Source organism: Benincasa hispida, chromosome 9 (genome assembly GCF_027475165.1).
Source record: "Benincasa hispida cultivar pf3 chromosome 9, pf3_genome.v1.1, whole genome shotgun sequence".
Classification (NCBI taxonomy): domain Eukaryota; kingdom Viridiplantae; phylum Streptophyta; class Magnoliopsida; order Cucurbitales; family Cucurbitaceae; genus Benincasa; species Benincasa hispida.
This window is the reverse complement of record NC_143486.1, coordinates 36,158,140-36,164,367: the sequence shown is the minus strand read 5'-3', so window position 1 is coordinate 36,164,367 and position 6,228 is coordinate 36,158,140. Positions and strand designations below refer to the sequence as shown.

General features: G+C 36.4%; 1 pseudogene across 1 annotated transcript; it reads left to right on the top strand.

Annotated features, from left to right (window-relative positions):
* The first annotated feature begins 1,298 nt into the window (after positions 1–1,298).
* Positions 1,299–5,052, top strand: LOC120084685 (ATP synthase subunit alpha, chloroplastic pseudogene; annotated as a pseudogene). The gene is made up of 2 exons (XR_016531703.1): positions 1,299–2,884; positions 4,909–5,052. The product of XR_016531703.1 is annotated as an ATP synthase subunit alpha, chloroplastic pseudogene (transcript).
* Positions 5,053–6,228: the final 1,176 nt, after the last annotated feature.

Here is a 6,228-nt window from a genome sequence, read left to right as displayed (position 1 = left end):
TATATTAACTCATATATCTTTTTCGGTCATTCAATTGTGATTACAATTCAGTTAATAACCTTATTAATCGATGAAACCGTAGGACTCTATGTTTCGTCAGAAAAGGGCATGATAGCTACTTTTTTCTATATAACCGTATTATTAGTTACTCTTAAGTGATTTATATGAATCATTACTATTTCTTTCATGGGGTTTCTCCACTATTCATCTATTTACGTATTTTAAAAAATATAAAAACCATTTAAGTGTAAACGCAATAACCGCGCCAAGTACTATTTTTACCCAAGGTTTTGCTACTTCAGGTTTTTTAACTGAAATGCATCAATCCCCACTATTAGTTCCCGCTCTCCAATCTCATTGGTTAATGATGCACGTAAGTATGATAGTATTGGGTTATGCAGCTCTTTTATGTGGATCATTATTTTCATTAGCTCTTTGATTACATTTCAAAAAGCTATAAGAATTTTTGGTAAAAAAAAAATAATTTCAATTTCTTAAATGCTTTATTTTCCTTTGATGTGATCCAATACATGAATGAAGGGAACAATTTAGTAAGAAACACTTCCTTTTTTTTTATTCGAAGAATTATTATAAGTCTCAACTGATTCAACAGTTAGATCATTGGAGTTATCGTATTATTAGTCTAGGGTTTATCTTTTTAAGCATAGGTATTCTTTCAGGGGAAGTATGGGCTAATGAGACATGGGGATCGTATTGGAATTGGGACCCAAAGGAAACTTGGGCATTTATTACTTGGACCATATTCGCAATTTATTTACATACGCGAACAACTAAAAATTTTGAAGGTGTAAATTCTGCAATTGTGGCCTCTATGGGTTTTCTTATAATTTGGATATGCTATTCTGGGGTCAATCTATTAGGGACAGGGCTACATAGTTATGGTTCATTTACATTAACATCTAATTGAATGAATTGATGAAAGGGCCTGACAAACACAAACATGGGAGAGTATAGATAAGAAAACTGTGTGTAAGATATCGAGAACCCTTTGAATCACTACATTACCTGATTCAAATGGTTCTCACAAAAGCCAAATGTATGAGGAAGTCCAATTCATTTGTTTATTTTTTTTTAAGAAAAAAGAATTCTTTTTTTTTATTGTGCAACGAACGATTTAAAAAATAAAAAATCATTATCATAATTAATTGTTGTTTCATTTTTTTTTATGAAAACTATCTAGCAAAATAATTAGATAAAATAGCTACGACCAGAAGAGTCCTCCGACTATTCGGGTCTTGGATTAATAATCAAAATTTTGTTTATTTTTCTTTGGGGAATATGAATAGAGAAAAGAGGATAGGCTCATTACATTCAAAAAGATATATGGGAATTTCCCAGAAATAATTGCAATAATTGAGCGTGAGAGCCAAATGAATCGAAAGATTCATGTTTGGTTCGGGAAGGGATCGTCGAAGTTTTGAAATGAATGGAAAGACAATCTACTTTCATTAAGTGATTTATTAGATAATCGAAAACAGAGGATCTTGAAAACAATTCAAAATTCAGAAGAACTCCGTGGGGGGGCCATTGAACAGCTGGAAAAAGCCCGGGCCCGCTTACGAAAATTCGAAATGGAAGCGGATCAGTTTCGAGTTAATGGATACTCTGAGATAGAACGAGAAAAATTGAATTTGATTAATTCAACTTCTAAAAGTTTGGAACAATTAGAAAATTATAAAAATGAAACTATTCGTTTTGAACAACAAAAAGCGATTAATCAAGTACGACAACAGGTTTTCCAACAAGCCTTACAAGGAGCTCTCGAACTCTTAATAGTTGTTTGGACAACGAGTTACATTTACGTACCATCAGTGCTAATATTGGCATGTTTGGGACGATGAAAGAAATAACTAACTGATTAGTCCTTCTACTGTAGGCATTATTTTTGTTTTGAAGAACAAAAAAAAGAATTACGAAATACTCATGGTAACCATTCGAGCAGATGAAATTAGTAATATTATCCGTGAACGTATTGAGCAATATAATAGAGAAGTCAAAATTGTAAATACGGTACTGTACTTCAAGTAGGCGACGGCATTGCTCGTATTTATGGTCTTGATGAAGTAATGGCAGGTGAATTAGTAGAATTTGAAGAGGGTACTATAGGCATAGCTCTAAATTTAGAATCAAATAATGTTGGTGTTGTATTAATGGGTGATGGTTTGCTGATACAGGAGGGAAGTTCTGTAAAAGCAACGGGAAGAATTGCTCAGATACCAGTAAGCGAGGCTTATTTAGGTCGTGTTATAAATGCCCTGGCTAAACCTATTGATGGCCGAGGTGAAATTTCATCTTCTGACTCTCGGTTAATTGAATCCCCCGCTCCTGGTATTATTTCGAGACGTTCCGTATACGAGCCTCTTCAAACAGGACTTATTGCTATTGATTCGATGATTCCTATCGGACGTGGTCAGCGAGAATTAATTATTGGGGACAGGCAGACCGGTAAACTACAGTAGCCACGGATACGATTCTCAATCAACAAGGGCAAAATGTAATATGTGTTTATGTAGCTATTGGTCAAAAAGCATCTTCTGTGGCTCAAGTAGTGACTGCTTTACAGGAAAGGGGGGCAATGGAATATACTATTATAGTAGCCGAAACGGCGGATTCTCCGGCTACATTACAATACCTTGCCCCTTATACAGGAGCAGCTTTGGCTGAATATTTTATGTACAGAAAACAACACACTTCAATCATTTATGATGATCCCTCCAAACAAGCACAAGCTTATCGACAAATGTCTCTTCTTTTACGAAGACCGCCGGGCCGCGAAGCTTATCCGGGAGATGTTTTTTATTTGCATTCACGCCTTTTGGAAAGAGCCACTAAATCAAGTTCTGCTTTAGGTGAAGGGAGTATGACTGCTTTTGTAATGACCGGATCCTTACACATTATGATTCAACCGCTAGGACATGCATACTTAGACTTTTCTATCATGAGATGAGTTCTGGTGAAAATTTCAAAGAACAATAGTGTGGTGGTACAAAATGCATATGCCTATAATTGTGAGTTTGATGGTTGGCCATTTGAGCGACGTCTAATTCTGCAATCTACGTTGTGTCCTTACCTACAAAGTCTGTAAAAATATAGGATGAGTATATAATATACCCAGTAAGTAGTTCTCACGTAGGTAGTGACCAAATGCACAATCACAAGCAACATGTCATGAAAACATATGATCGGGACCGAAAACGTATAATAACATGTGGCGGTCGGTTATGCTTCCAACATAAATCTCTCCGCCCTAATAAGAAGATGAGGACATAAGCGAAAACTAACACATCTGATGATTAGTGGGTCATGCAGTCAGTAGAGCCAGAATCGCATCCAACATCAACCATTAGCATAAACGTAATATTGGACTAGAGGGGTGCAACCATACATACCTTGCTAGTCCCTAGCATAAACATAACGTAAGATTAGGCCTGGAGGGGTGCAACCATACATGCCCTGCCAGCCCTGGAAGCATAAATTTCTCCGCCCTGATAGGAAGATGAGGACTTAAGCGGAAACTAACCCATCTGATGATTAGCGGGTCATGCATTCAGTAGAGCCAGAGTCGCATCAAACATCAACCATTAACATAAATGTAAGATTAGATTGGAAGCATAACTTACACCTAATTAAAACTTGATTTTAATGTAATCGTGAACAAACATAATGCATGGGGTCCCTTGTAGAGAAACGTGTTCAAAACATGTAATGCAATATAACAATTAACATAATCATGCAACATAATAAAGGTACAATACCATAGAACACTTAAAGAGAGGGTGAGATAAACTACTTACCTTGACTGTGATCTAATTATTCCTTAGTATTCTTTATGATTTGATCAGTAGAGCTTTCCCTTTTTAAACTAGAAGGAAATTTGGGCAGCACGTTACACGAACTTTTCTCTTTTAGCCTCACAGAACTTCCTCACTCACACTTACTCTTTCACACGATTCTTTGTTACTGAGATTTGTTTGAGAATGGGTTAAATCTTCGGCAAAGGGTCCTATTTATAGTAGTTTTCAGCTTTTCTCAGTGTGAAAAATCATCGTACAAGTGGCTTCTTTAAAATTACTTAGGGTTTAAGGGTTCCTCTCAATAAGACACCTAATTCTTGGCTAACGTTTGCCCTTACGTCATCACTCTTTGTTTGTATTTAATTTTAGGGTTTTTCTATGTATAATCTATAAGATCGTGGCCAAATTCAACGCATAATCCACGCTTCTGTCCAAATCTCGCTCTCTTTGTTCTCAGAATCTCGCTCTCTCTAACTTTCTCGCTGGTTTGGCTCTCTTGACTTCCGCTCTCGCTCTCGCTGTCACTGGTCACGCTCTCACTTTCACTTGTGCTCCCGCTCCTGCTCTCACTCCCGTTCTTGCTCCTGCTCTCGCCTGCTTTTGCTTCCGCTCTTGCTCTCGCTTTCGCTTTCGCTCCCGCTCCTGCTCCCGCTCTTTCCTACTGTCTCGCTAAGAATCTCGCTCTCTTTACTCTCGCTCTCTCCAATGTTCTCTCCAATCTCGCTAGTTTTCACGCGTGGTTGCCTTCACTGCTAGTGGATTCCACTTCCTCTTTTTAACTCTTTCAAATTTTAAGAGTATATGGGCAATTAATTCACCTTCAATTCTTCCAATGAGTAGTGCCCAAACAAAAAGTTATCTACTGCCCGTTGTCTCCTGAATTAGCTAGCGTCCAACTTCTAATTAATCCTCCATGATTTTGCTCCCTCATTCATTATTTTTGGATAATAAATAAATTTCCAATTAATCCAATAAATTTCCAATTTCCAATTTTTCATTTTTTTTCCTTCTAAATTTTCACCCCTTTAAATAAAATTTCGTCCTGCTTAATATTTGACATTTAATTTATGTATACGTACAAATCTGGGTCGTTACAGCTTTAACAATAGTTGAGACCCAATCAGGAGATGTTTCAGCTTATATTCATACTAATGTAATTTCCATTACCGATGGACAAATATTCTTATTTTTTATTTTAATTATTAACTGCTATGCTATTATGAAACTTTTCTTTTGATAAATATTTTCAAATATGAATGTTTTGTATAAATATATAGCTATTATATTTAGCTAGTATTAGTTAGAAATTTTGATATTTTGATATTTGTTATAATTCTTTGTTGTCTGCATCAGTCAAATCAAATAAAAGGGCTAATTTCTCAGTGAAGAACTAATCAAGGAATTTCATTATATCCTTTATAATCTAAGATCGTTCAATTTTTTTTGGTATTTTGTAGGGGTAAACGATACAGAGATACATTAGAGAATGTATTTTATTTAAAAATAAAAAAATATGTTCTATGTAAGGTATAAAGTAGTTCCATTTAGGAACTTCTAATGGAGATATGTGAATACATTAGGTTCTACAAAAAAATTGTTTTGTTTTTGTGTCAATTCAAAACCCGGAAAAAGGTTTTACAAGATTCAAAATGTCCGTTGAGCGCCTCATGGCTATGTCATAATAGATCCGAACACTTGCCCCAGATCATAATTGCTCTAGTGAATAACTAAATAAAAATAAATAAATAGATGGGAGATAGCAGAGAAAGAAACTAAGTATAAAAATCTCTCATAGGTTCACTAATTACTTAACTGTTTGCGAGTCTCTTTGTATGTGTTGTCCGGAAAGAGGAGAACTAAATGATTATTCGTTCGCCGGAACTAGAAGTCAAAATTTTGGTAGATAGAGATCCCATAAAAACTTCTTTCGAGGAATGGGCTAGACCGGGTCATTTCTCGAGAACAATAGCTAAGGGTCCTGATACTACCACTTGGATCTGGAACCTTCATGTTGATGCTTACGATTTCGATAGCCATACTAGTGATTTGGAGGAGATCTCTCGAAAAGTATTTAGTGCCCATTTCGGCTAACTCTCCATCATCTTTCATTGGTTGAGTGGGATGTATTTCCATGGTATTAGCAGCCGTTTCCAGCTGTTGTTCCCCTCCCAAGGGCAGGTTCTTACGCGTTACTCACCTGTCCGCCACTGGAAACACCACTTCCCGTCTGACTTGTATGTGTTAAGCATGCCGCCAGCGTTCATCCTAAGCCAGGATTGAACTCTCCATGAGATTCATAGTTGCATTACTTATAGCTTCCTTGTTCGTAGACAAAGCTAATTCAGAATTGTCTTTCATTCCAAGGTATAACTTGTATCCATGCGCTTCATATTCGCCTAGAGTTCGCTCACCA